We start from the raw sequence: 26224 nt of genomic DNA, 5'->3' as shown, positions 1-26224 counted from the left end.
AAGGAGAGTGGGCAGTAAAGAAGGGCTGGACAGCAAAGGCTCAGGGTGAAGGGAGTCTTACCGGATGCTCTTTGGATCTCCACAAGGTAGTGTACGGTCAGGGATTCTCTTCTTACATCCTAAACATGAGCGTGGAAGTTCTCCGGCTAGATTTCATGTTGTTAAATAAGCAGTTGACACGGTTCTCCTCTCCCTGCTCTCAAGTTCCGAGTCTGACGATGGCCACGTACTTCTCATGAGTTCATCACATGGTGTGACGGAGCGGGGCTGCAACTGAACATCTCTAAGACAGAGGAGATGGTGAGTGATTTTACGTCAAAACGCCTCCCACGCGGAGACTTCTATGTTTGTAAAACCGCCCGAGGGCTGTTAGAGTAGAGGGGCACGGATATGGCAATCAAATAAAAGATGGAGCGCTTCACGGATTTGCGTGTCATCCTTTCGCAGGGGCCATGCTAATCTTCTCTGTATCGATCCAATTTTAGTATATGTGCCGCCGTGGCGAGCACGGAACAGCTGGCTCGCTCGAGGTATCTGTACCCCTCGGGTCCCTGCGAGCTCTCTCAGAGCTGGTAAGGGCCCAGTGAGCCATCTCACCCCCTCGCAGACCGTGCCGCACGGAGCGCGTCGGTGCTGAGGCCGGACGCACACCCCTCCATTGATGCAACCGCTCACCGAGTTTGGGGGACAGGTGAACGTAGCGCGTCAGTTTCTAAACGTGTCCGATTACACCGTGATGTACAGGAGCATCTTCTGGACACGAGGAAGCAGGTGTACACACTTGCCTTTGGTCCCTGGCGTACTGGAGCTGAAGGAGGCGTGGCCTCTACCTTTTTATAAGAAAGGAGAGTGGGCAGTAAAGAAGGGCTGGACAGCAAAGGCTCAGGGTGAAGGGAGTCTTACCGGATGCTCTTTGGATCTCCACAAGGTAGTGTACGGTCAGGGATTCTCTTCTTACATCCTAAACATGAGCGTGGAAGTTCTCCGGCTAGATTTCATGTTGTTAAATAAGCAGTTGACACGGTTCTCCTCTCCCTGCTCTCAAGTTCCGAGTCTGACGATGGCCACGTACTTCTCTTGAGTTCATCACATGGTGTGACGGAGCGGGGCTGCAACTGAACATCTCTAAGACAGAGGAGATGGTGAGTGATTTTACGTCAAAACGCCTCCCACGCGGAGACTTCTATGTTTGTTCACCGCCCGAGGGCTGATAGAGTAGAGGGGCACGGATATGGCAATCAAATAAAAGATGGAGCGCTTCACGGATTTGCGTGTCATCCTTTCGCAGGGGCCATGCTAATCTTCTCTGTATCGATCCAATTTTAGTATATGTGCCGCCGTGGCGAGCACGGAACAGCTGGCTCGCTCGAGGTATCTGTACCCCTCGGGTCCCTGCGAGCTCTCTCAGAGCTGGTAAGGGCCCAGTGAGCCATCTCACCCCCTCGCAGACCGTGCCGCACGGAGCGCGTCGGTGCTGAGGCCGGACGCACACCCCTCCATTGATGCAACCGCTCACCGAGTTTGGGGGACAGGTGAACGTAGCGCGTCAGTTTCTAAACGTGTCCGATTACACCGTGATGTACAGGAGCATCTTCTGGACACGAGGAAGCAGGTGTACACACTTGCCTTTGGTCCCTGGCGTACTGGAGCTGAAGGAGGCGTGGCCTCTACCTTTTTATAAGAAAGGAGAGTGGGCAGTAAAGAAGGGCTGGACAGCAAAGGCTCAGGGTGAAGGGAGTCTTACCGGATGCTCTTTGGATCTCCACAAGGTAGTGTACGGTCAGGGATTCTCTTCTTACATCCTAAACATGAGCGTGGAAGTTCTCCGGCTAGATTTCATGTTGTTAAATAAGCAGTTGACACGGTTCTCCTCTCCCTGCTCTCAAGTTCCGAGTCTGACGATGGCCACGTACTTCTCATGAGTTCATCACATGGTGTGACGGAGCGGGGCTGCAACTGAACATCTCTAAGACAGAGGAGATGGTGAGTGATTTTACGTCAAAACGCCTCCCACGCGGAGACTTCTATGTTTGTTCACCGCCCGAGGGCTGATAGAGTAGAGGGGCACGGATATGGCAATCAAATAAAAGATGGAGCGCTTCACGGATTTGCGTGTCATCCTTTCGCAGGGGCCATGCTAATCTTCTCTGTATCCATCCAATTTTAGTATATGTGCCGCCGTGGCGAGCACGGAACAGCTGGCTCGCTCGAGGTATCTGTACCCCTCGGGTCCCTGCGAGCTCTCTCAGAGCTGGTAAGGGCCCAGTGAGCCATCTCACCCCCTCGCAGACCGTGCCGCACGGAGCGCGTCGGTGCTGAGGCCGGACGCACACCCCTCCATTGATGCAACCGCTCACCGAGTTTGGGGGACAGGTGAACGTAGCGCGTCAGTTTCTAAACGTGTCCGATTACACCGTGATGTACAGGAGCATCTTCTGGACACGAGGAAGCAGGTGTACACACTTGCCTTTGGTCCCTGGCGTACTGGAGCTGAAGGAGGCGTGGCCTCTACCTTTTTATAAGAAAGGAGAGTGGGCAGTAAAGAAGGGCTGGACAGCAAAGGCTCAGGGTGAAGGGAGTCTTACCGGATGCTCTTTGGATCTCCACAAGGTAGTGTACGGTCAGGGATTCTCTTCTTACATCCTAAACATGAGCGTGGAAGTTCTCCGGCTAGATTTCATGTTGTTAAATAAGCAGTTGACACGGTTCTCCTCTCCCTGCTCTCAAGTTCCGAGTCTGACGATGGCCACGTACTTCTCATGAGTTCATCACATGGTGTGACGGAGCGGGGCTGCAACTGAACATCTCTAAGACAGAGGAGATGGTGAGTGATTTTACGTCAAAACGCCTCCCACGCGGAGACTTCTATGTTTGTTCACCGCCCGAGGGCTGATAGAGTAGAGGGGCACGGATATGGCAATCAAATAAAAGATGGAGCGCTTCACGGATTTGCGTGTCATCCTTTCGCAGGGGCCATGCTAATCTTCTCTGTATCGATCCAATTTTAGTATATGTGCCGCCGTGGCGAGCACGGAACAGCTGGCTCGCTCGAGGTATCTGTACCCCTCGGGTCCCTGCGAGCTCTCTCAGAGCTGGTAAGGGCCCAGTGAGCCATCTCACCCCCTCGCAGACCGTGCCGCACGGAGCGCGTCGGTGCTGAGGCCGGACGCACACCCCTCCATTGATGCAACCGCTCACCGAGTTTGGGGGACAGGTGAACGTAGCGCGTCAGTTTCTAAACGTGTCCGATTACACCGTGATGTACAGGAGCATCTTCTGGACACGAGGAAGCAGGTGTACACACTTGCCTTTGGTCCCTGGCGTACTGGAGCTGAAGGAGGCGTGGCCTCTACCTTTTTATAAGAAAGGAGAGTGGGCAGTAAAGAAGGGCTGGACAGCAAAGGCTCAGGGTGAAGGGAGTCTTACCGGATGCTCTTTGGATCTCCACAAGGTAGTGTACGGTCAGGGATTCTCTTCTTACATCCTAAACATGAGCGTGGAAGTTCTCCGGCTAGATTTCATGTTGTTAAATAAGCAGTTGACACGGTTCTCCTCTCCCTGCTCTCAAGTTCCGAGTCTGACGATGGCCACGTACTTCTCATGAGTTCATCACATGGTGTGACGGAGCGGGGCTGCAACTGAACATCTCTAAGACAGAGGAGATGGTGAGTGATTTTACGTCAAAACGCCTCCCACGCGGAGACTTCTATGTTTGTTCACCGCCCGAGGGCTGATAGAGTAGAGGGGCACGGATATGGCAATCAAATAAAAGATGGAGCGCTTCACGGATTTGCGTGTCATCCTTTCGCAGGGGCCATGCTAATCTTCTCTGTATCGGTCCAATTTTAGTATATGTGCCGCCGTGGCGAGCACGGAACAGCTGGCTCGCTCGAGGTATCTGTACCCCTCGGGTCCCTGCGAGCTCTCTCAGAGCTGGTAAGGGCCCAGTGAGCCATCTCACCCCCTCGCAGACCGTGCCGCACGGAGCGCGTCGGTGCTGAGGCCGGACGCACACCCCTCCATTGATGCAACCGCTCACCGAGTTTGGGGGACAGGTGAACGTAGCGCGTCAGTTTCTAAACGTGTCCGATTACACCGTGATGTACAGGAGCATCTTCTGGACACGAGGAAGCAGGTGTACACACTTGCCTTTGGTCCCTGGCGTACTGGAGCTGAAGGAGGCGTGGCCTCTACCTTTTTATAAGAAAGGAGAGTGGGCAGTAAAGAAGGGCTGGACAGCAAAGGCTCAGGGTGAAGGGAGTCTTACCGGATGCTCTTTGGATCTCCACAAGGTAGTGTACGGTCAGGGATTCTCTTCTTACATCCTAAACATGAGCGTGGAAGTTCTCCGGCTAGATTTCATGTTGTTAAATAAGCAGTTGACACGGTTCTCCTCTCCCTGCTCTCAAGTTCCGAGTCTGACGATGGCCACGTACTTCTCATGAGTTCATCACATGGTGTGACGGAGCGGGGCTGCAACTGAACATCTCTAAGACAGAGGAGATGGTGAGTGATTTTACGTCAAAACGCCTCCCACGCGGAGACTTCTATGTTTGTTCACCGCCCGAGGGCTGATAGAGTAGAGGGGCACGGATATGGCAATCAAATACGGATTTGCGTGTCATCCTTTCGCAGGGGCCATGCTAATCTTCTCTGTATCGATCCAATTTTAGTATATGTGCCGCCGTGGCGAGCACGGAACAGCTGGCTCGCTCGAGGTATCTGTACCCCTCGGGTCCCTGCGAGCTCTCTCAGAGCTGGTAAGGGCCCAGTGAGCCATCTCACCCCCTCGCAGACCGTGCCGCACGGAGCGCGTCGGTGCTGAGGCCGGACGCACACCCCTCCATTGATGCAACCGCTCACCGAGTTTGGGGGACAGGTGAACGTAGCGCGTCAGTTTCTAAACGTGTCCGATTACACCGTGATGTACAGGAGCATCTTCTGGACACGAGGAAGCAGGTGTACACACTTGCCTTTGGTCCCTGGCGTACTGGAGCTGAAGGAGGCGTGGCCTCTACCTTTTTATAAGAAAGGAGAGTGGGCAGTAAAGAAGGGCTGGACAGCAAAGGCTCAGGGTGAAGGGAGTCTTACCGGATGCTCTTTGGATCTCCACAAGGTAGTGTACGGTCAGGGATTCTCTTCTTACATCCTAAACATGAGCGTGGAAGTTCTCCGGCTAGATTTCATGTTGTTAAATAAGCAGTTGACACGGTTCTCCTCTCCCTGCTCTCAAGTTCCGAGTCTGACGATGGCCACGTACTTCTCATGAGTTCATCACATGGTGTGACGGAGCGGGGCTGCAACTGAACATCTCTAAGACAGAGGAGATGGTGAGTGATTTTACGTCAAAACGCCTCCCACGCGGAGACTTCTATGTTTGTTCACCGCCCGAGGGCTGATAGAGTAGAGGGGCACGGATATGGCAATCAAATAAAAGATGGAGCGCTTCACGGATTTGCGTGTCATCCTTTCGCTGGGGCCATGCTAATCTTCTCTGTATCGATCCAATTTTAGTATATGTGCCGCCGTGGCGAGCACGGAACAGCTGGCTCGCTCGAGGTATCTGTACCCCTCGGGTCCCTGCGAGCTCTCTCAGAGCTGGTAAGGGCCCAGTGAGCCATCTCACCCCCTCGCAGACCGTGCCGCACGGAGCGCGTCGGTGCTGAGGCCGGACGCACACCCCTCCATTGATGCAACCGCTCACCAAGTTTGGGGGACAGGTGAACGTAGCGCGTCAGTTTCTAAACGTGTCCGATTACACCGTGATGTACAGGAGCATCTTCTGGACACGAGGAAGCAGGTGTACACACTTGCCTTTGGTCCCTGGCGTACTGGAGCTGAAGGAGGCGTGGCCTCTACCTTTTTATAAGAAAGGAGAGTGGGCAGTAAAGAAGGGCTGGACAGCAAAGGCTCAGGGTGAAGGGAGTCTTACCGGATGCTCTTTGGATCTCCACAAGGTAGTGTACGGTCAGGGATTCTCTTCTTACATCCTAAACATGAGCGTGGAAGTTCTCCGGCTAGATTTCATGTTGTTAAATAAGCAGTTGACACGGTTCTCCTCTCCCTGCTCTCAAGTTCCGAGTCTGACGATGGCCACGTACTTCTCATGAGTTCATCACATGGTGTGACGGAGCGGGGCTGCAACTGAACATCTCTAAGACAGAGGAGATGGTGAGTGATTTTACGTCAAAACGCCTCCCACGCGGAGACTTCTATGTTTGTTCACCGCCCGAGGGCTGATAGAGTAGAGGGGCACGGATATGGCAATCAAATAAAAGATGGAGCGCTTCACGGATTTGCGTGTCATCCTTTCGCAGGGGCCATGCTAATCTTCTCTGTATCCATCCAATTTTAGTATATGTGCCGCCGTGGCGAGCACGGAACAGCTGGCTCGCTCGAGGTATCTGTACCCCTCGGGTCCCTGCGAGCTCTCTCAGAGCTGGTAAGGGCCCAGTGAGCCATCTCACCCCCTCGCAGACCGTGCCGCACGGAGCGCGTCGGTGCTGAGGCCGGACGCACACCCCTCCATTGATGCAACCGCTCACCGAGTTTGGGGGACAGGTGAACGTAGCGCGTCAGTTTCTAAACGTGTCCGATTACACCGTGATGTACAGGAGCATCTTCTGGACACGAGGAAGCAGGTGTACACACTTGCCTTTGGTCCCTGGCGTACTGGAGCTGAAGGAGGCGTGGCCTCTACCTTTTTATAAGAAAGGAGAGTGGGCAGTAAAGAAGGGCTGGACAGCAAAGGCTCAGGGTGAAGGGAGTCTTACCGGATGCTCTTTGGATCTCCACAAGGTAGTGTACGGTCAGGGATTCTCTTCTTACATCCTAAACATGAGCGTGGAAGTTCTCCGGCTAGATTTCATGTTGTTAAATAAGCAGTTGACACGGTTCTCCTCTCCCTGCTCTCAGGTTCCGAGTCTGACGATGGCCACGTACTTCTCATGAGTTCATCACATGGTGTGACGGAGCGGGGCTGCAACTGAACATCTCTAAGACAGAGGAGATGGTGAGTGATTTTACGTCAAAACGCCTCCCACGCGGAGACTTCTATGTTTGTTCACCGCCCGAGGGCTGATAGAGTAGAGGGGCACGGATATGGCAATCAAATAAAAGATGGAGCGCTTCACGGATTTGCGTGTCATCCTTTCGCAGGGGCCATGCTAATCTTCTCTGTATCCATCCAATTTTAGTATATGTGCCGCCGTGGCGAGCACGGAACAGCTGGCTCGCTCGAGGTATCTGTACCCCTCGGGTCCCTGCGAGCTCTCTCAGAGCTGGTAAGGGCCCAGTGAGCCATCTCACCCCCTCGCAGACCGTGCCGCACGGAGCGCGTCGGTGCTGAGGCCGGACGCACACCCCTCCATTGATGCAACCGCTCACCGAGTTTGGGGGACAGGTGAACGTAGCGCGTCAGTTTCTAAACGTGTCCGATTACACCGTGATGTACAGGAGCATCTTCTGGACACGAGGAAGCAGGTGTACACACTTGCCTTTGGTCCCTGGCGTACTGGAGCTGAAGGAGGCGTGGCCTCTACCTTTTTATAAGAAAGGAGAGTGGGCAGTAAAGAAGGGCTGGACAGCAAAGGCTCAGGGTGAAGGGAGTCTTACCGGATGCTCTTTGGATCTCCACAAGGTAGTGTACGGTCAGGGATTCTCTTCTTACATCCTAAACATGAGCGTGGAAGTTCTCCGGCTAGATTTCATGTTGTTAAATAAGCAGTTGACACGGTTCTCCTCTCCCTGCTCTCAAGTTCCGAGTCTGACGATGGCCACGTACTTCTCATGAGTTCATCACATGGTGTGACGGAGCGGGGCTGCAACTGAACATCTCTAAGACAGAGGAGATGGTGAGTGATTTTACGTCAAATCGCCTCCCACGCGGAGACTTCTATGTTTGTTCACCGCCCGAGGGCTGATAGAGTAGAGGGGCACGGATATGGCAATCAAATAAAAGATGGAGCGCTTCACGGATTTGCGTGTCATCCTTTCGCAGGGGCCATGCTAATCTTCTCTGTATCGATCCAATTTTAGTATATGTGCCGCCGTGGCGAGCACGGAACAGCTGGCTCGCTCGAGGTATCTGTACCCCTCGGGTCCCTGCGAGCTCTCTCAGAGCTGGTAAGGGCCCAGTGAGCCATCTCACCCCCTCGCAGACCGTGCCGCACGGAGCGCGTCGGTGCTGAGGCCGGACGCACACCCCTCCATTGATGCAACCGCTCACCGAGTTTGGGGGACAGGTGAACGTAGCGCGTCAGTTTCTAAACGTGTCCGATTACACCGTGATGTACAGGAGCATCTTCTGGACACGAGGAAGCAGGTGTACACACTTGCCTTTGGTCCCTGGCGTACTGGAGCTGAAGGAGGCGTGGCCTCTACCTTTTTATAAGAAAGGAGAGTGGGCAGTAAAGAAGGGCTGGACAGCAAAGGCTCAGGGTGAAGGGAGTCTTACCGGATGCTCTTTGGATCTCCACAAGGTAGTGTACGGTCAGGGATTCTCTTCTTACATCCTAAACATGAGCGTGGAAGTTCTCCGGCTAGATTTCATGTTGTTAAATAAGCAGTTGACACGGTTCTCCTCTCCCTGCTCTCAAGTTCCGAGTCTGACGATGGCCACGTACTTCTCATGAGTTCATCACATGGTGTGACGGAGCGGGGCTGCAACTGAACATCTCTAAGACAGAGGAGATGGTGAGTGATTTTACGTCAAAACGCCTCCCACGCGGAGACTTCTATGTTTGTTCACCGCCCGAGGGCTGATAGAGTAGAGGGGCACGGATATGGCAATCAAATAAAAGATGGAGCGCTTCACGGATTTGCGTGTCATCCTTTCGCAGGGGCCATGCTAATCTTCTCTGTATCGATCCAATTTTAGTATATGTGCCGCCGTGGCGAGCACGGAACAGCTGGCTCGCTCGAGGTATCTGTACCCCTCGGGTCCCTGCGAGCTCTCTCAGAGCTGGTAAGGGCCCAGTGAGCCATCTCACCCCCTCGCAGACCGTGCCGCACGGAGCGCGTCGGTGCTGAGGCCGGACGCACACCCCTCCATTGATGCAACCGCTCACCGAGTTTGGGGGACAGGTGAACGTAGCGCGTCAGTTTCTAAACGTGTCCGATTACACCGTGATGTACAGGAGCATCTTCTGGACACGAGGAAGCAGGTGTACACACTTGCCTTTGGTCCCTGGCGTACTGGAGCTGAAGGAGGCGTGGCCTCTACCTTTTTATAAGAAAGGAGAGTGGGCAGTAAAGAAGGGCTGGACAGCAAAGGCTCAGGGTGAAGGGAGTCTTACCGGATGCTCTTTGGATCTCCACAAGGTAGTGTACGGTCAGGGATTCTCTTCTTACATCCTAAACATGAGCGTGGAAGTTCTCCGGCTAGATTTCATGTTGTTAAATAAGCAGTTGACACGGTTCTCCTCTCCCTGCTCTCAAGTTCCGAGTCTGACGATGGCCACGTACTTCTCATGAGTTCATCACATGGTGTGACGGAGCGGGGCTGCAACTGAACATCTCTAAGACAGAGGAGATGGTGAGTGATTTTACGTCAAAACGCCTCCCACGCGGAGACTTCTATGTTTGTAAAACCGCCCGAGGGCTGTTAGAGTAGAGGGGCACGGATATGGCAATCAAATAAAAGATGGAGCGCTTCACGGATTTGCGTGTCATCCTTTCGCAGGGGCCATGCTAATCTTCTCTGTATCGATCCAATTTTAGTATATGTGCCGCCGTGGCGAGCACGGAACAGCTGGCTCGCTCGAGGTATCTGTACCCCTCGGGTCCCTGCGAGCTCTCTCAGAGCTGGTAAGGGCCCAGTGAGCCATCTCACCCCCTCGCAGACCGTGCCGCACGGAGCGCGTCGGTGCTGAGGCCGGACGCACACCCCTCCATTGATGCAACCGCTCACCGAGTTTGGGGGACAGGTGAACGTAGCGCGTCAGTTTCTAAACGTGTCCGATTACACCGTGATGTACAGGAGCATCTTCTGGACACGAGGAAGCAGGTGTACACACTTGCCTTTGGTCCCTGGCGTACTGGAGCTGAAGGAGGCGTGGCCTCTACCTTTTTATAAGAAAGGAGAGTGGGCAGTAAAGAAGGGCTGGACAGCAAAGGCTCAGGGTGAAGGGAGTCTTACCGGATGCTCTTTGGATCTCCACAAGGTAGTGTACGGTCAGGGATTCTCTTCTTACATCCTAAACATGAGCGTGGAAGTTCTCCGGCTAGATTTCATGTTGTTAAATAAGCAGTTGACACGGTTCTCCTCTCCCTGCTCTCAAGTTCCGAGTCTGACGATGGCCACGTACTTCTCTTGAGTTCATCACATGGTGTGACGGAGCGGGGCTGCAACTGAACATCTCTAAGACAGAGGAGATGGTGAGTGATTTTACGTCAAAACGCCTCCCACGCGGAGACTTCTATGTTTGTTCACCGCCCGAGGGCTGATAGAGTAGAGGGGCACGGATATGGCAATCAAATAAAAGATGGAGCGCTTCACGGATTTGCGTGTCATCCTTTCGCAGGGGCCATGCTAATCTTCTCTGTATCGATCCAATTTTAGTATATGTGCCGCCGTGGCGAGCACGGAACAGCTGGCTCGCTCGAGGTATCTGTACCCCTCGGGTCCCTGCGAGCTCTCTCAGAGCTGGTAAGGGCCCAGTGAGCCATCTCACCCCCTCGCAGACCGTGCCGCACGGAGCGCGTCGGTGCTGAGGCCGGACGCACACCCCTCCATTGATGCAACCGCTCACCGAGTTTGGGGGACAGGTGAACGTAGCGCGTCAGTTTCTAAACGTGTCCGATTACACCGTGATGTACAGGAGCATCTTCTGGACACGAGGAAGCAGGTGTACACACTTGCCTTTGGTCCCTGGCGTACTGGAGCTGAAGGAGGCGTGGCCTCTACCTTTTTATAAGAAAGGAGAGTGGGCAGTAAAGAAGGGCTGGACAGCAAAGGCTCAGGGTGAAGGGAGTCTTACCGGATGCTCTTTGGATCTCCACAAGGTAGTGTACGGTCAGGGATTCTCTTCTTACATCCTAAACATGAGCGTGGAAGTTCTCCGGCTAGATTTCATGTTGTTAAATAAGCAGTTGACACGGTTCTCCTCTCCCTGCTCTCAAGTTCCGAGTCTGACGATGGCCACGTACTTCTCATGAGTTCATCACATGGTGTGACGGAGCGGGGCTGCAACTGAACATCTCTAAGACAGAGGAGATGGTGAGTGATTTTACGTCAAATCGCCTCCCACGCGGAGACTTCTATGTTTGTTCACCGCCCGAGGGCTGATAGAGTAGAGGGGCACGGATATGGCAATCAAATAAAAGATGGAGCGCTTCACGGATTTGCGTGTCATCCTTTCGCAGGGGCCATGCTAATCTTCTCTGTATCGATCCAATTTTAGTATATGTGCCGCCGTGGCGAGCACGGAACAGCTGGCTCGCTCGAGGTATCTGTACCCCTCGGGTCCCTGCGAGCTCTCTCAGAGCTGGTAAGGGCCCAGTGAGCCATCTCACCCCCTCGCAGACCGTGCCGCACGGAGCGCGTCGGTGCTGAGGCCGGACGCACACCCCTCCATTGATGCAACCGCTCACCGAGTTTGGGGGACAGGTGAACGTAGCGCGTCAGTTTCTAAACGTGTCCGATTACACCGTGATGTACAGGAGCATCTTCTGGACACGAGGAAGCAGGTGTACACACTTGCCTTTGGTCCCTGGCGTACTGGAGCTGAAGGAGGCGTGGCCTCTACCTTTTTATAAGAAAGGAGAGTGGGCAGTAAAGAAGGGCTGGACAGCAAAGGCTCAGGGTGAAGGGAGTCTTACCGAATGCTCTTTGGATCTCCACAAGGTAGTGTACGGTCAGGGATTCTCTTCTTACATCCTAAACATGAGCGTGGAAGTTCTCCGGCTAGATTTCATGTTGTTAAATAAGCAGTTGACACGGTTCTCCTCTCCCTGCTCTCAAGTTCCGAGTCTGACGATGGCCACGTACTTCTCATGAGTTCATCACATGGTGTGACGGAGCGGGGCTGCAACTGAACATCTCTAAGACAGAGGAGATGGTGAGTGATTTTACGTCAAAACGCCTCCCACGCGGAGACTTCTATGTTTGTTCACCGCCCGAGGGCTGATAGAGTAGAGGGGCACGGATATGGCAATCAAATAAAAGATGGAGCGCTTCACGGATTTGCGTGTCATCCTTTCGCAGGGGCCATGCTAATCTTCTCTGTATCGATCCAATTTTAGTATATGTGCCGCCGTGGCGAGCACGGAACAGCTGGCTCGCTCGAGGTATCTGTACCCCTCGGGTCCTTGCGAGCTCTCTCAGAGCTGGTAAGGGCCCAGTGAGCCATCTCACCCCCTCGCAGACCGTGCCGCACGGAGCGCGTCGGTGCTGAGGCCGGACGCACACCCCTCCATTGATGCAACCGCTCACCGAGTTTGGGGGACAGGTGAACGTAGCGCGTCAGTTTCTAAACGTGTCCGATTACACCGTGATGTACAGGAGCATCTTCTGGACACGAGGAAGCAGGTGTACACACTTGCCTTTGGTCCCTGGCGTACTGGAGCTGAAGGAGGCGTGGCCTCTACCTTTTTATAAGAAAGGAGAGTGGGCAGTAAAGAAGGGCTGGACAGCAAAGGCTCAGGGTGAAGGGAGTCTTACCGGATGCTCTTTGGATCTCCACAAGGTAGTGTACGGTCAGGGATTCTCTTCTTACATCCTAAACATGAGCGTGGAAGTTCTCCGGCTAGATTTCATGTTGTTAAATAAGCAGTTGACACGGTTCTCCTCTCCCTGCTCTCAAGTTCCGAGTCTGACGATGGCCACGTACTTCTCATGAGTTCATCACATGGTGTGACGGAGCGGGGCTGCAACTGAACATCTCTAAGACAGAGGAGATGGTGAGTGATTTTACGTCAAAACGCCTCCCACGCGGAGACTTCTATGTTTGTAAAACCGCCCGAGGGCTGTTAGAGTAGAGGGGCACGGATATGGCAATCAAATAAAAGATGGAGCGCTTCACGGATTTGCGTGTCATCCTTTCGCAGGGGCCATGCTAATCTTCTCTGTATCGATCCAATTTTAGTATATGTGCCGCCGTGGCGAGCACGGAACAGCTGGCTCGCTCGAGGTATCTGTACCCCTCGGGTCCCTGCGAGCTCTCTCAGAGCTGGTAAGGGCCCAGTGAGCCATCTCACCCCCTCGCAGACCGTGCCGCACGGAGCGCGTCGGTGCTGAGGCCGGACGCACACCCCTCCATTGATGCAACCGCTCACCGAGTTTGGGGGACAGGTGAACGTAGCGCGTCAGTTTCTAAACGTGTCCGATTACACCGTGATGTACAGGAGCATCTTCTGGACACGAGGAAGCAGGTGTACACACTTGCCTTTGGTCCCTGGCGTACTGGAGCTGAAGGAGGCGTGGCCTCTACCTTTTTATAAGAAAGGAGAGTGGGCAGTAAAGAAGGGCTGGACAGCAAAGGCTCAGGGTGAAGGGAGTCTTACCGGATGCTCTTTGGATCTCCACAAGGTAGTGTACGGTCAGGGATTCTCTTCTTACATCCTAAACATGAGCGTGGAAGTTCTCCGGCTAGATTTCATGTTGTTAAATAAGCAGTTGACACGGTTCTCCTCTCCCTGCTCTCAAGTTCCGAGTCTGACGATGGCCACGTACTTCTCTTGAGTTCATCACATGGTGTGACGGAGCGGGGCTGCAACTGAACATCTCTAAGACAGAGGAGATGGTGAGTGATTTTACGTCAAAACGCCTCCCACGCGGAGACTTCTATGTTTGTTCACCGCCCGAGGGCTGATAGAGTAGAGGGGCACGGATATGGCAATCAAATAAAAGATGGAGCGCTTCACGGATTTGCGTGTCATCCTTTCGCAGGGGCCATGCTAATCTTCTCTGTATCGATCCAATTTTAGTATATGTGCCGCCGTGGCGAGCACGGAACAGCTGGCTCGCTCGAGGTATCTGTACCCCTCGGGTCCCTGCGAGCTCTCTCAGAGCTGGTAAGGGCCCAGTGAGCCATCTCACCCCCTCGCAGACCGTGCCGCACGGAGCGCGTCGGTGCTGAGGCCGGACGCACACCCCTCCATTGATGCAACCGCTCACCGAGTTTGGGGGACAGGTGAACGTAGCGCGTCAGTTTCTAAACGTGTCCGATTACACCGTGATGTACAGGAGCATCTTCTGGACACGAGGAAGCAGGTGTACACACTTGCCTTTGGTCCCTGGCGTACTGGAGCTGAAGGAGGCGTGGCCTCTACCTTTTTATAAGAAAGGAGAGTGGGCAGTAAAGAAGGGCTGGACAGCAAAGGCTCAGGGTGAAGGGAGTCTTACCGGATGCTCTTTGGATCTCCACAAGGTAGTGTACGGTCAGGGATTCTCTTCTTACATCCTAAACATGAGCGTGGAAGTTCTCCGGCTAGATTTCATGTTGTTAAATAAGCAGTTGACACGGTTCTCCTCTCCCTGCTCTCAAGTTCCGAGTCTGACGATGGCCACGTACTTCTCATGAGTTCATCACATGGTGTGACGGAGCGGGGCTGCAACTGAACATCTCTAAGACAGAGGAGATGGTGAGTGATTTTACGTCAAAACGCCTCCCACGCGGAGACTTCTATGTTTGTTCACCGCCCGAGGGCTGATAGAGTAGAGGGGCACGGATATGGCAATCAAATAAAAGATGGAGCGCTTCACGGATTTGCGTGTCATCCTTTCGCAGGGGCCATGCTAATCTTCTCTGTATCGATCCAATTTTAGTATATGTGCCGCCGTGGCGAGCACGGAACAGCTGGCTCGCTCGAGGTATCTGTACCCCTCGGGTCCCTGCGAGCTCTCTCAGAGCTGGTAAGGGCCCAGTGAGCCATCTCACCCCCTCGCAGACCGTGCCGCACGGAGCGCGTCGGTGCTGAGGCCGGACGCACACCCCTCCATTGATGCAACCGCTCACCGAGTTTGGGGGACAGGTGAACGTAGCGCGTCAGTTTCTAAACGTGTCCGATTACACCGTGATGTACAGGAGCATCTTCTGGACACGAGGAAGCAGGTGTACACACTTGCCTTTGGTCCCTGGCGTACTGGAGCTGAAGGAGGCGTGGCCTCTACCTTTTTATAAGAAAGGAGAGTGGGCAGTAAAGAAGGGCTGGACAGCAAAGGCTCAGGGTGAAGGGAGTCTTACCGGATGCTCTTTGGATCTCCACAAGGTAGTGTACGGTCAGGGATTCTCTTCTTACATCCTAAACATGAGCGTGGAAGTTCTCCGGCTAGATTTCATGTTGTTAAATAAGCAGTTGACACGGTTCTCCTCTCCCTGCTCTCAAGTTCCGAGTCTGACGATGGCCACGTACTTCTCATGAGTTCATCACATGGTGTGACGGAGCGGGGCTGCAACTGAACATCTCTAAGACAGAGGAGATGGTGAGTGATTTTACGTCAAAACGCCTCCCACGCGGAGACTTCTATGTTTGTTCACCGCCCGAGGGCTGATAGAGTAGAGGGGCACGGATATGGCAATCAAATAAAAGATGGAGCGCTTCACGGATTTGCGTGTCATCCTTTCGCAGGGGCCATGCTAATCTTCTCTGTATCCATCCAATTTTAGTATATGTGCCGCCGTGGCGAGCACGGAACAGCTGGCTCGCTCGAGGTATCTGTACCCCTCGGGTCCCTGCGAGCTCTCTCAGAGCTGGTAAGGGCCCAGTGAGCCATCTCACCCCCTCGCAGACCGTGCCGCACGGAGCGCGTCGGTGCTGAGGCCGGACGCACACCCCTCCATTGATGCAACCGCTCACCGAGTTTGGGGGACAGGTGAACGTAGCGCGTCAGTTTCTAAACGTGTCCGATTACACCGTGATGTACAGGAGCATCTTCTGGACACGAGGAAGCAGGTGTACACACTTGCCTTTGGTCCCTGGCGTACTGGAGCTGAAGGAGGCGTGGCCTCTACCTTTTTATAAGAAAGGAGAGTGGGCAGTAAAGAAGGGCTGGACAGCAAAGGCTCAGGGTGAAGGGAGTCTTACCGGATGCTCTTTGGATCTCCACAAGGTAGTGTACGGTCAGGGATTCTCTTCTTACATCCTAAACATGAGCGTGGAAGTTCTCCGGCTAGATTTCATGTTGTTAAATAAGCAGTTGACACGGTTCTCCTCTCCCTGCTCTCAGGTTCCGAGTCTGACGATGGCCACGTACTTCTCATGAGTTCATCACATGGTGTGACGGAGCGGGGCTGCAACTGAACATCTCTAAGACAGAGGAGATGGTGAGTGATTTTACGTCAAAACGCCTCCCACGCGGAGACTTCTATGTTTGTTCACCGCCCGAGGGCTGATAGAGTAGAGGGGCACGGATATGGCAATCAAATAAAAGATGGAGCGCTTCACGGATTTGCGTGTCATCCTTTCGCAGGGGCCATGCTAATCTTCTCTGTATCGATCCAATTTTAGTATATGTGCCGCCGTGGCGAGCACGGAACAGCTGGCTCGCTCGAGGTATCTGTACCCCTCGGGTCCCTGCGAGCTCTCTCAGAGCTGGTAAGGGCCCAGTGAGCCATCTCACCCCCTCGCAGACCGTGCCGCACGGAGCGCGTCGGTGCTGAGGCCGGACGCACACCCCTCCATTGATGCAACCGCTCACCGAGTTTGGGGGACAGGTGAACGTAGCGCGTCAGTTTCTAAACGTGTCCGATTACACCGTGATGTACAGGAGCATCTTCTGGACACGAGGAAGCAGGTGTACACACTTGCCTTTGGTCCCTGGCGTACTGGAGCTGAAGGAGGCGTGGCCTCTACCTTTTTATAAGAAAGGAGAGTGGGCAGTAAAGAAGGGCTGGACAGCAAAGGCTCAGGGTGAAGGGAGTCTTACCGGATGCTCTTTGGATCTCCACAAGGTAGTGTACGGTCAGGGATTCTCTTCTTACATCCTAAACATGAGCGTGGAAGTTCTCCGGCTAGATTTCATGTTGTTAAATAAGCAGTTGACACGGTTCTCCTCTCCCTGCTCTCAGGTTCCGAGTCTGACGATGGCCACGTACTTCTCATGAGTTCATCACATGGTGTGACGGAGCGGGGCTGCAACTGAACATCTCTAAGACAGAGGAGATGGTGAGTGATTTTACGTCAAAACGCCTCCCACGCGGAGACTTCTATGTTTGTTCACCGCCCGAGGGCTGATAGAGTAGAGGGGCACGGATATGGCAATCAAATAAAAGATGGAGCGCTTCACGGATTTGCGTGTCATCCTTTCGCAGGGGCCATGCTAATCTTCTCTGTATCGATCCAATTTTAGTATATGTGCCGCCGTGGCGAGCACGGAACAGCTGGCTCGCTCGAGGTATCTGTACCCCTCGGGTCCCTGCGAGCTCTCTCAGAGCTGGTAAGGGCCCAGTGAGCCATCTCACCCCCTCGCAGACCGTGCCGCACGGAGCGCGTCGGTGCTGAGGCCGGACGCACACCCCTCCATTGATGCAACCGCTCACCGAGTTTGGGGGACAGGTGAACGTAGCGCGTCAGTTTCTAAACGTGTCCGATTACACCGTGATGTACAGGAGCATCTTCTGGACATGAGGAAGCAGGTGTACACACTTGCCTTTGGTCCCTGGCGTACTGGAGCTGAAGGAGGCGTGGCCTCTACCTTTTTATAAGAAAGGAGAGTGGGCAGTAAAGAAGGGCTGGACAGCAAAGGCTCAGGGTGAAGGGAGTCTTACCGGATGCTCTTTGGATCTCCACAAGGTAGTGTACGGTCAGGGATTCTCTTCTTACATCCTAAACATGAGCGTGGAAGTTCTCCGGCTAGATTTCATGTTGTTAAATAAGAAGTTGACACGGTTCTCCTCTCCCTGCTCTCAAGTTCCGAGTCTGACGATGGCCACGTACTTCTCATGAGTTCATCACATGGTGTGACGGAGCGGGGCTGCAACTGAACATCTCTAAGACAGAGGAGATGGTGAGTGATTTTACGTCAAAACGCCTCCCACGCGGAGACTTCTATGTTTGTTCACCGCCGGAGGGCTGATAGAGTAGAGGGGCACGGATATGGCAATCAAATAAAAGATGGAGCGCTTCACGGATTTGCGTGTCATCCTTTCGCAGGGGCCATGCTAATCTTCTCTGTATCGATCCAATTTTAGTATATGTGCCGCCGTGGCGAGCACGGAACAGCTGGCTCGCTCGAGGTATCTGTACCCCTCGGGTCCCTGCGAGCTCTCTCAGAGCTGGTAAGGGCCCAGTGAGCCATCTCACCCCCTCGCAGACCGTGCCGCACGGAGCGCGTCGGTGCTGAGGCCGGACGCACACCCCTCCATTGATGCAACCGCTCACCGAGTTTGGGGGACAGGTGAACGTAGCGCGTCAGTTTCTAAACGTGTCCGATTACACCGTGATGTACAGGAGCATCTTCTGGACACGAGGAAGCAGGTGTACACACTTGCCTTTGGTCCCTGGCGTACTGGAGCTGAAGGAGGCGTGGCCTCTACCTTTTTATAAGAAAGGAGAGTGGGCAGTAAAGAAGGGCTGGACAGCAAAGGCTCAGGGTGAAGGGAGTCTTACCGGATGCTCTTTGGATCTCCACAAGGTAGTGTACGGTCAGGGATTCTCTTCTTACATCCTAAACATGAGCGTGGAAGTTCTCCGGCTAGATTTCATGTTGTTAAATAAGCAGTTGACACGGTTCTCCTCTCCCTGCTCTCAAGTTCCGAGTCTGACGATGGCCACGTACTTCTCATGAGTTCATCACATGGTGTGACGGAGCGGGGCTGCAACTGAACATCTCTAAGACAGAGGAGATGGTGAGTGATTTTACGTCAAAACGCCTCCCACGCGGAGACTTCTATGTTTGTTCACCGCCCGAGGGCTGATAGAGTAGAGGGGCACGGATATGGCAATCAAATAAAAGATGGAGCGCTTCACGGATTTGCGTGTCATCCTTTCGCAGGGGCCATGCTAATCTTCTCTGTATCGATCCAATTTTAGTATATGTGCCGCCGTGGCGAGCACGGAACAGCTGGCTCGCTCGAGGTATCTGTACCCCTCGGGTCCCTGCGAGCTCTCTCAGAGCTGGTAAGGGCCCAGTGAGCCATCTCACCCCCTCGCAGACCGTGCCGCACGGAGCGCGTCGGTGCTGAGGCCGGACGCACACCCCTCCATTGATGCAACCGCTCACCGAGTTTGGGGGACAGGTGAACGTAGCGCGTCAGTTTCTAAACGTGTCCGATTACACCGTGATGTACAGGAGCATCTTCTGGACACGAGGAAGCAGGTGTACACACTTGCCTTTGGTCCCTGGCGTACTGGAGCTGAAGGAGGCGTGGCCTCTACCTTTTTATAAGAAAGGAGAGTGGGCAGTAAAGAAGGGCTGGACAGCAAAGGCTCAGGGTGAAGGGAGTCTTACCGGATGCTCTTTGGATCTCCACAAGGTAGTGTACGGTCAGGGATTCTCTTCTTACATCCTAAACATGAGCGTGGAAGTTCTCCGGCTAGATTTCATGTTGTTAAATAAGCAGTTGACACGGTTCTCCTCTCCCTGCTCTCAAGTTCCGAGTCTGACGATGGCCACGTACTTCTCATGAGTTCATCACATGGTGTGACGGAGCGGGGCTGCAACTGAACATCTCTAAGACAGAGGAGATGGTGAGTGATTTTACGTCAAAACGCCTCCCACGCGGAGACTTCTATGTTTGTAAAACCGCCCGAGGGCTGATAGAGTAGAGGGGCACGGATATGGCAATCAAATAAAAGATGGAGCGCTTCACGGATTTGCGTGTCATCCTTTCGCAGGGGCCATGCTAATCTTCTCTGTATCGATCCAATTTTAGTATATGTGCCGCCGTGGCGAGCACGGAACAGCTGGCTCGCTCGAGGTATCTGTACCCCTCGGGTCCCTGCGAGCTCTCTCAGAGCTGGTAAGGGCCCAGTGAGCCATCTCACCCCCTCGCAGACCGTGCCGCACGGAGCGCGTCGGTGCTGAGGCCGGACGCACACCCCTCCATTGATGCAACCGCTCACCGAGTTTGGGGGACAGGTGAACGTAGCGCGTCAGTTTCTAAACGTGTCCGATTACACCGTGATGTACAGGAGCATCTTCTGGACACGAGGAAGCAGGTGTACACACTTGCCTTTGGTCCCTGGCGTACTGGAGCTGAAGGAGGCGTGGCCTCTACCTTTTTATAAGAAAGGAGAGTGGGCAGTAAAGAAGGGCTGGACAGCAAAGGCTCAGGGTGAAGGGAGTCTTACCGGATGCTCTTTGGATCTCCACAAGGTAGTGTACGGTCAGGGATTCTCTTCTTACATCCTAAACATGAGCGTGGAAGTTCTCCGGCTAGATTTCATGTTGTTAAATAAGCAGTTGACACGGTTCTCCTCTCCCTGCTCTCAGGTTCCGAGTCTGACGATGGCCACGTACTTCTCATGAGTTCATCACATGGTGTGACGGAGCGGGGCTGCAACTGAACATCTCTAAGACAGAGGAGATGGTGAGTGATTTTACGTCAAAACGCCTCCCACGCGGAGACTTCTATGTTTGTTCACCGCCCGAGGGCTGATAGAGTAGAGGGGCACGGATATGGCAATCAAATAAAAGATGGAGCGCTTCACGGATTTGCGTGTCATCCTTTCGCAGGGGCCATGCTAATCTTCTCTGTATCGATCCAATTTTAGTATATGTGCCGCCGTGGCGAGCACGGAACAGCTGGCTCGCTCGAGGTATCTGTACCCCTCGGGTCCCTGCGAGCTCTCTCAGAGCTGGTAAGGGCCCAGTGAGCCATCTCACCCCCTCGCAGACCGTGCCGCACGGAGCGCGTCGGTGCTGAGGCCGGACGCACACCCCTCCATTGATGCAACCGCTCACCGAGTTTGGGGGACAGGTGAACGTAGCGCGTCAGTTTCTAAACGTGTCCGATTACACCGTGATGTACAGGAGCATCTTCTGGACACGAGGAAGCAGGTGTACACACTTGCCTTTGGTCCCTGGCGTACTGGAGCTGAAGGAGGCGTGGCCTCTACCTTTTTATAAGAAAGGAGAGTGGGCAGTAAAGAAGGGCTGGACAGCAAAGGCTCAGGGTGAAGGGAGTCTTACCGGATGCTCTTTGGATCTCCACAAGGTAGTGTACGGTCAGGGATTCTCTTCTTACATCCTAAACATGAGCGTGGAAGTTCTCCGGCTAGATTTCATGTTGTTAAATAAGCAGTTGACACGGTTCTCCTCTCCCTGCTCTCAAGTTCCGAGTCTGACGATGGCCACGTACTTCTCATGAGTTCATCACATGGTGTGACGGAGCGGGGCTGCAACTGAACATCTCTAAGACAGAGGAGATGGTGAGTGATTTTACGTCAAAACGCCTCCCACGCGGAGACTTCTATGTTTGTAAAACCGCCCGAGGGCTGTTAGAGTAGAGGGGCACGGATATGGCAATCAAATAAAAGATGGAGCGCTTCACGGATTTGCGTGTCATCCTTTCGCAGGGGCCATGCTAATCTTCTCTGTATCGATCCAATTTTAGTATATGTGCCGCCGTGGCGAGCACGGAACAGCTGGCTCGCTCGAGGTATCTGTACCCCTCGGGTCCCTGCGAGCTCTCTCAGAGCTGGTAAGGGCCCAGTGAGCCATCTCACCCCCTCGCAGACCGTGCCGCACGGAGCGCGTCGGTGCTGAGGCCGGACGCACACCCCTCCATTGATGCAACCGCTCACCGAGTTTGGGGGACAGGTGAACGTAGCGCGTCAGTTTCTAAACGTGTCCGATTACACCGTGATGTACAGGAGCATCTTCTGGACACGAGGAAGCAGGTGTACACACTTGCCTTTGGTCCCTGGCGTACTGGAGCTGAAGGAGGCGTGGCCTCTACCTTTTTATAAGAAAGGAGAGTGGGCAGTAAAGAAGGGCTGGACAGCAAAGGCTCAGGGTGAAGGGAGTCTTACCGGATGCTCTTTGGATCTCCACAAGGTAGTGTACGGTCAGGGATTCTCTTCTTACATCCTAAACATGAGCGTGGAAGTTCTCCGGCTAGATTTCATGTTGTTAAATAAGCAGTTGACACGGTTCTCCTCTCCCTGCTCTCAAGTTCCGAGTCTGACGATGGCCACGTACTTCTCTTGAGTTCATCACATGGTGTGACGGAGCGGGGCTGCAACTGAACATCTCTAAGACAGAGGAGATGGTGAGTGATTTTACGTCAAAACGCCTCCCACGCGGAGACTTCTATGTTTGTTCACCGCCCGAGGGCTGATAGAGTAGAGGGGCACGGATATGGCAATCAAATAAAAGATGGAGCGCTTCACGGATTTGCGTGTCATCCTTTCGCAGGGGCCATGCTAATCTTCTCTGTATCGATCCAATTTTAGTATATGTGCCGCCGTGGCGAGCACGGAACAGCTGGCTCGCTCGAGGTATCTGTACCCCTCGGGTCCCTGCGAGCTCTCTCAGAGCTGGTAAGGGCCCAGTGAGCCATCTCACCCCCTCGCAGACCGTGCCGCACGGAGCGCGTCGGTGCTGAGGCCGGACGCACACCCCTCCATTGATGCAACCGCTCACCGAGTTTGGGGGACAGGTGAACGTAGCGCGTCAGTTTCTAAACGTGTCCGATTACACCGTGATGTACAGGAGCATCTTCTGGACACGAGGAAGCAGGTGTACACACTTGCCTTTGGTCCCTGGCGTACTGGAGCTGAAGGAGGCGTGGCCTCTACCTTTTTATAAGAAAGGAGAGTGGGCAGTAAAGAAGGGCTGGACAGCAAAGGCTCAGGGTGAAGGGAGTCTTACCGGATGCTCTTTGGATCTCCACAAGGTAGTGTACGGTCAGGGATTCTCTTCTTACATCCTAAACATGAGCGTGGAAGTTCTCCGGCTAGATTTCATGTTGTTAAATAAGCAGTTGACACGGTTCTCCTCTCCCTGCTCTCAAGTTCCGAGTCTGACGATGGCCACGTACTTCTCATGAGTTCATCACATGGTGTGACGGAGCGGGGCTGCAACTGAACATCTCTAAGACAGAGGAGATGGTGAGTGATTTTACGTCAAATCGCCTCCCACGCGGAGACTTCTATGTTTGTTCACCGCCCGAGGGCTGATAGAGTAGAGGGGCACGGATATGGCAATCAAATAAAAGATGGAGCGCTTCACGGATTTGCGTGTCATCCTTTCGCAGGGGCCATGCTAATCTTCTCTGTATCGATCCAATTTTAGTATATGTGCCGCCGTGGCGAGCACGGAACAGCTGGCTCGCTCGAGGTATCTGTACCCCTCGGGTCCCTGCGAGCTCTCTCAGAGCTGGTAAGGGCCCAGTGAGCCATCTCACCCCCTCGCAGACCGTGCCGCACGGAGCGCGTCGGTGCTGAGGCCGGACGCACACCCCTCCATTGATGCAACCGCTCACCGAGTTTGGGGGACAGGTGAACGTAGCGCGTCAGTTTCTAAACGTGTCCGATTACACCGTGATGTACAGGAGCATCTTCTGGACACGAGGAAGCAGGTGTACACACTTGCCTTTGGTCCCTGGCGTACTGGAGCTGAAGGAGGCGTGGCCTCTACCTTTTTATAAGAAAGGAGAGTGGGCAGTAAAGAAGGGCTGGACAGCAAAGGCTCAGGGTGAAGGGAGTCTTACCGAATGCTCTTTGGATCTCCACAAGGTAGTGTACGGTCAGGGATTCTCTTCTTACATCCTAAACATGAGCGTGGAAGTTCTCCGGCTAGATTTCATGTTGTTAAATAAGCAGTTGACACGGTTCTCCTCTCCCTGCTCTCAAGTTCCGAGTCTGACGATGGCCACGTACTTCTCATGAGTTCATCACATGGTGTGACGGAGCGGGGCTGCAACTGAACATCTCTAAGACAGAGGAGATGGTGAGTGATTTTACGTCAAAACGCCTCCCACGCGGAGACTTCTATGTTTGTTCACCGCCCGAGGGCTGATAGAGTAGAGGGGCACGGATATGGCAATCAAATAAAAGATGGAGCGCTTCACGGATTTGCGTGTCATCCTTTCGCAGGGGCCATGCTAATCTTCTCTGTATCGATCCAATTTTAGTATATGTGCCGCCGTGGCGAGCACGGAACAGCTGGCTCGCTCGAGGTATCTGTACCCCTCGGGTCCTTGCGAGCTCTCTCAGAGCTGGTAAGGGCCCAGTGAGCCATCTCACCCCCTCGCAGACCGTGCCGCACGGAGCGCGTCGGTGCTGAGGCCGGACGCACACCCCTCCATTGATGCAACCGCTCACCGAGTTTGGGGGACAGGTGAACGTAGCGCGTCAGTTTCTAAACGTGTCCGATTACACCGTGATGTACAGGAGCATCTTCTGGACACGAGGAAGCAGGTGTACACACTTGCCTTTGGTCCCTGGCGTACTGGAGCTGAAGGAGGCGTGGCCTCTACCTTTTTATAAGAAAGGAGAGTGGGCAGTAAAGAAGGGCTGGACAGCAAAGGCTCAGGGTGAAGGGAGTCTTACCGGATGCTCTTTGGATCTCCACAAGGTAGTGTACGGTCAGGGATTCTCTTCTTACATCCTAAACATGAGCGTGGAAGTTCTCCGGCTAGATTTCATGTTGTTAAATAAGCAGTTGACACGGTTCTCCTCTCCCTGCTCTCAAGTTCCGAGTCTGACGATGGCCACGTACTTCTCATGAGTTCATCACATGGTGTGACGGAGCGGGGCTGCAACTGAACATCTCTAAGACAGAGGAGATGGTGAGTGATTTTACGTCAAAACGCCTCCCACGCGGAGACTTCTATGTTTGTAAAACCGCCCGAGGGCTGTTAGAGTAGAGGGGCACGGATATGGCAATCAAATAAAAGATGGAGCGCTTCACGGATTTGCGTGTCATCCTTTCGCAGGGGCCATGCTAATCTTCTCTGTATCGATCCAATTTTAGTATATGTGCCGCCGTGGCGAGCACGGAACAGCTGGCTCGCTCGAGGTATCTGTACCCCTCGGGTCCCTGCGAGCTCTCTCAGAGCTGGTAAGGGCCCAGTGAGCCATCTCACCCCCTCGCAGACCGTGCCGCACGGAGCGCGTCGGTGCTGAGGCCGGACGCACACCCCTCCATTGATGCAACCGCTCACCGAGTTTGGGGGACAGGTGAACGTAGCGCGTCAGTTTCTAAACGTGTCCGATTACACCGTGATGTACAGGAGCATCTTCTGGACACGAGGAAGCAGGTGTACACACTTGCCTTTGGTCCCTGGCGTACTGGAGCTGAAGGAGGCGTGGCCTCTACCTTTTTATAAGAAAGGAGAGTGGGCAGTAAAGAAGGGCTGGACAGCAAAGGCTCAGGGTGAAGGGAGTCTTACCGGATGCTCTTTGGATCTCCACAAGGTAGTGTACGGTCAGGGATTCTCTTCTTACATCCTAAACATGAGCGTGGAAGTTCTCCGGCTAGATTTCATGTTGTTAAATAAGCAGTTGACACGGTTCTCCTCTCCCTGCTCTCAAGTTCCGAGTCTGACGATGGCCACGTACTTCTCTTGAGTTCATCACATGGTGTGACGGAGCGGGGCTGCAACTGAACATCTCTAAGACAGAGGAGATGGTGAGTGATTTTACGTCAAAACGCCTCCCACGCGGAGACTTCTATGTTTGTTCACCGCCCGAGGGCTGATAGAGTAGAGGGGCACGGATATGGCAATCAAATAAAAGATGGAGCGCTTCACGGATTTGCGTGTCATCCTTTCGCAGGGGCCATGCTAATCTTCTCTGTATCGATCCAATTTTAGTATATGTGCCGCCGTGGCGAGCACGGAACAGCTGGCTCGCTCGAGGTATCTGTACCCCTCGGGTCCCTGCGAGCTCTCTCAGAGCTGGTAAGGGCCCAGTGAGCCATCTCACCCCCTCGCAGACCGTGCCGCACGGAGCGCGTCGGTGCTGAGGCCGGACGCACACCCCTCCATTGATGCAACCGCTCACCGAGTTTGGGGGACAGGTGAACGTAGCGCGTCAGTTTCTAAACGTGTCCGATTACACCGTGATGTACAGGAGCATCTTCTGGACACGAGGAAGCAGGTGTACACACTTGCCTTTGGTCCCTGGCGTACTGGAGCTGAAGGAGGCGTGGCCTCTACCTTTTTATAAGAAAGGAGAGTGGGCAGTAAAGAAGGGCTGGACAGCAAAGGCTCAGGGTGAAGGGAGTCTTACCGGATGCTCTTTGGATCTCCACAAGGTAGTGTACGGTCAGGGATTCTCTTCTTACATCCTAAACATGAGCGTGGAAGTTCTCCGGCTAGATTTCATGTTGTTA

General features: G+C 53.8%; 31 non-coding genes across 31 annotated transcripts; all 31 read right to left on the bottom strand.

Moving 5' to 3' along the window:
- Window positions 1-402: 402 nt before the first annotated feature.
- Window positions 403-509, bottom strand: LOC128015061 (U6 spliceosomal RNA). Its single transcript, XR_008183785.1, has one exon. It is a non-coding gene; the product is annotated as a U6 spliceosomal RNA (small nuclear RNA).
- Window positions 510-1243: 734 nt separating this feature from the next.
- On the bottom strand, window positions 1244-1350 carry LOC128015059 (U6 spliceosomal RNA). Its single transcript, XR_008183784.1, has one exon. It is a non-coding gene; the product is annotated as a U6 spliceosomal RNA (small nuclear RNA).
- Window positions 1351-2084: 734 nt separating this feature from the next.
- LOC128015066 (U6 spliceosomal RNA) lies at window positions 2085-2191 on the bottom strand. The gene has a single exon (XR_008183790.1). It is a non-coding gene; the product is annotated as a U6 spliceosomal RNA (small nuclear RNA).
- Window positions 2192-2925: 734 nt separating this feature from the next.
- On the bottom strand, window positions 2926-3032 carry LOC128015058 (U6 spliceosomal RNA). The gene has a single exon (XR_008183783.1). It is a non-coding gene; the product is annotated as a U6 spliceosomal RNA (small nuclear RNA).
- Window positions 3033-3766: 734 nt separating this feature from the next.
- On the bottom strand, window positions 3767-3873 carry LOC128015062 (U6 spliceosomal RNA). The gene has a single exon (XR_008183786.1). It is a non-coding gene; the product is annotated as a U6 spliceosomal RNA (small nuclear RNA).
- Window positions 3874-4589: 716 nt separating this feature from the next.
- LOC128015068 (U6 spliceosomal RNA) lies at window positions 4590-4697 on the bottom strand. The gene has a single exon (XR_008183792.1). It is a non-coding gene; the product is annotated as a U6 spliceosomal RNA (small nuclear RNA).
- A 734-nt stretch (window positions 4698-5431) lies between these two features.
- On the bottom strand, window positions 5432-5538 carry LOC128015067 (U6 spliceosomal RNA). Its single transcript, XR_008183791.1, has one exon. It is a non-coding gene; the product is annotated as a U6 spliceosomal RNA (small nuclear RNA).
- A 734-nt stretch (window positions 5539-6272) lies between these two features.
- On the bottom strand, window positions 6273-6379 carry LOC128015065 (U6 spliceosomal RNA). The gene has a single exon (XR_008183789.1). It is a non-coding gene; the product is annotated as a U6 spliceosomal RNA (small nuclear RNA).
- Window positions 6380-7113: 734 nt separating this feature from the next.
- LOC128015064 (U6 spliceosomal RNA) lies at window positions 7114-7220 on the bottom strand. Its single transcript, XR_008183788.1, has one exon. It is a non-coding gene; the product is annotated as a U6 spliceosomal RNA (small nuclear RNA).
- A 734-nt stretch (window positions 7221-7954) lies between these two features.
- On the bottom strand, window positions 7955-8061 carry LOC128015057 (U6 spliceosomal RNA). Its single transcript, XR_008183782.1, has one exon. It is a non-coding gene; the product is annotated as a U6 spliceosomal RNA (small nuclear RNA).
- Window positions 8062-8795: 734 nt separating this feature from the next.
- LOC128015056 (U6 spliceosomal RNA) lies at window positions 8796-8902 on the bottom strand. The gene has a single exon (XR_008183781.1). It is a non-coding gene; the product is annotated as a U6 spliceosomal RNA (small nuclear RNA).
- Window positions 8903-9637: 735 nt separating this feature from the next.
- On the bottom strand, window positions 9638-9744 carry LOC128015055 (U6 spliceosomal RNA). Its single transcript, XR_008183780.1, has one exon. It is a non-coding gene; the product is annotated as a U6 spliceosomal RNA (small nuclear RNA).
- A 734-nt stretch (window positions 9745-10478) lies between these two features.
- Window positions 10479-10585, bottom strand: LOC128015053 (U6 spliceosomal RNA). The gene has a single exon (XR_008183779.1). It is a non-coding gene; the product is annotated as a U6 spliceosomal RNA (small nuclear RNA).
- Window positions 10586-11319: 734 nt separating this feature from the next.
- LOC128015052 (U6 spliceosomal RNA) lies at window positions 11320-11426 on the bottom strand. Its single transcript, XR_008183778.1, has one exon. It is a non-coding gene; the product is annotated as a U6 spliceosomal RNA (small nuclear RNA).
- Window positions 11427-12160: 734 nt separating this feature from the next.
- On the bottom strand, window positions 12161-12267 carry LOC128015051 (U6 spliceosomal RNA). The gene has a single exon (XR_008183777.1). It is a non-coding gene; the product is annotated as a U6 spliceosomal RNA (small nuclear RNA).
- Window positions 12268-13002: 735 nt separating this feature from the next.
- LOC128015050 (U6 spliceosomal RNA) lies at window positions 13003-13109 on the bottom strand. Its single transcript, XR_008183776.1, has one exon. It is a non-coding gene; the product is annotated as a U6 spliceosomal RNA (small nuclear RNA).
- Window positions 13110-13843: 734 nt separating this feature from the next.
- LOC128015049 (U6 spliceosomal RNA) lies at window positions 13844-13950 on the bottom strand. Its single transcript, XR_008183775.1, has one exon. It is a non-coding gene; the product is annotated as a U6 spliceosomal RNA (small nuclear RNA).
- A 734-nt stretch (window positions 13951-14684) lies between these two features.
- Window positions 14685-14791, bottom strand: LOC128015048 (U6 spliceosomal RNA). Its single transcript, XR_008183774.1, has one exon. It is a non-coding gene; the product is annotated as a U6 spliceosomal RNA (small nuclear RNA).
- A 734-nt stretch (window positions 14792-15525) lies between these two features.
- Window positions 15526-15632, bottom strand: LOC128015063 (U6 spliceosomal RNA). The gene has a single exon (XR_008183787.1). It is a non-coding gene; the product is annotated as a U6 spliceosomal RNA (small nuclear RNA).
- Window positions 15633-16366: 734 nt separating this feature from the next.
- Window positions 16367-16473, bottom strand: LOC128015047 (U6 spliceosomal RNA). Its single transcript, XR_008183773.1, has one exon. It is a non-coding gene; the product is annotated as a U6 spliceosomal RNA (small nuclear RNA).
- Window positions 16474-17207: 734 nt separating this feature from the next.
- On the bottom strand, window positions 17208-17314 carry LOC128015046 (U6 spliceosomal RNA). Its single transcript, XR_008183772.1, has one exon. It is a non-coding gene; the product is annotated as a U6 spliceosomal RNA (small nuclear RNA).
- Window positions 17315-18048: 734 nt separating this feature from the next.
- LOC128015045 (U6 spliceosomal RNA) lies at window positions 18049-18155 on the bottom strand. Its single transcript, XR_008183771.1, has one exon. It is a non-coding gene; the product is annotated as a U6 spliceosomal RNA (small nuclear RNA).
- Window positions 18156-18889: 734 nt separating this feature from the next.
- LOC128015044 (U6 spliceosomal RNA) lies at window positions 18890-18996 on the bottom strand. Its single transcript, XR_008183770.1, has one exon. It is a non-coding gene; the product is annotated as a U6 spliceosomal RNA (small nuclear RNA).
- Window positions 18997-19731: 735 nt separating this feature from the next.
- On the bottom strand, window positions 19732-19838 carry LOC128015042 (U6 spliceosomal RNA). The gene has a single exon (XR_008183769.1). It is a non-coding gene; the product is annotated as a U6 spliceosomal RNA (small nuclear RNA).
- Window positions 19839-20572: 734 nt separating this feature from the next.
- LOC128015041 (U6 spliceosomal RNA) lies at window positions 20573-20679 on the bottom strand. Its single transcript, XR_008183768.1, has one exon. It is a non-coding gene; the product is annotated as a U6 spliceosomal RNA (small nuclear RNA).
- A 735-nt stretch (window positions 20680-21414) lies between these two features.
- On the bottom strand, window positions 21415-21521 carry LOC128015040 (U6 spliceosomal RNA). Its single transcript, XR_008183767.1, has one exon. It is a non-coding gene; the product is annotated as a U6 spliceosomal RNA (small nuclear RNA).
- A 734-nt stretch (window positions 21522-22255) lies between these two features.
- Window positions 22256-22362, bottom strand: LOC128015039 (U6 spliceosomal RNA). Its single transcript, XR_008183766.1, has one exon. It is a non-coding gene; the product is annotated as a U6 spliceosomal RNA (small nuclear RNA).
- A 734-nt stretch (window positions 22363-23096) lies between these two features.
- Window positions 23097-23203, bottom strand: LOC128015038 (U6 spliceosomal RNA). The gene has a single exon (XR_008183765.1). It is a non-coding gene; the product is annotated as a U6 spliceosomal RNA (small nuclear RNA).
- Window positions 23204-23937: 734 nt separating this feature from the next.
- Window positions 23938-24044, bottom strand: LOC128015037 (U6 spliceosomal RNA). Its single transcript, XR_008183764.1, has one exon. It is a non-coding gene; the product is annotated as a U6 spliceosomal RNA (small nuclear RNA).
- Window positions 24045-24779: 735 nt separating this feature from the next.
- On the bottom strand, window positions 24780-24886 carry LOC128015036 (U6 spliceosomal RNA). The gene has a single exon (XR_008183763.1). It is a non-coding gene; the product is annotated as a U6 spliceosomal RNA (small nuclear RNA).
- Window positions 24887-25620: 734 nt separating this feature from the next.
- On the bottom strand, window positions 25621-25727 carry LOC128015035 (U6 spliceosomal RNA). The gene has a single exon (XR_008183762.1). It is a non-coding gene; the product is annotated as a U6 spliceosomal RNA (small nuclear RNA).
- Window positions 25728-26224: the final 497 nt, after the last annotated feature.

The sequence above is a fragment of the Carassius gibelio genome, chromosome A5, assembly GCF_023724105.1.
Source record: "Carassius gibelio isolate Cgi1373 ecotype wild population from Czech Republic chromosome A5, carGib1.2-hapl.c, whole genome shotgun sequence".
In the NCBI taxonomy this organism is placed as follows: domain Eukaryota; kingdom Metazoa; phylum Chordata; class Actinopteri; order Cypriniformes; family Cyprinidae; genus Carassius; species Carassius gibelio.
This window is presented reverse-complemented; position numbering and strand designations above follow the sequence as displayed.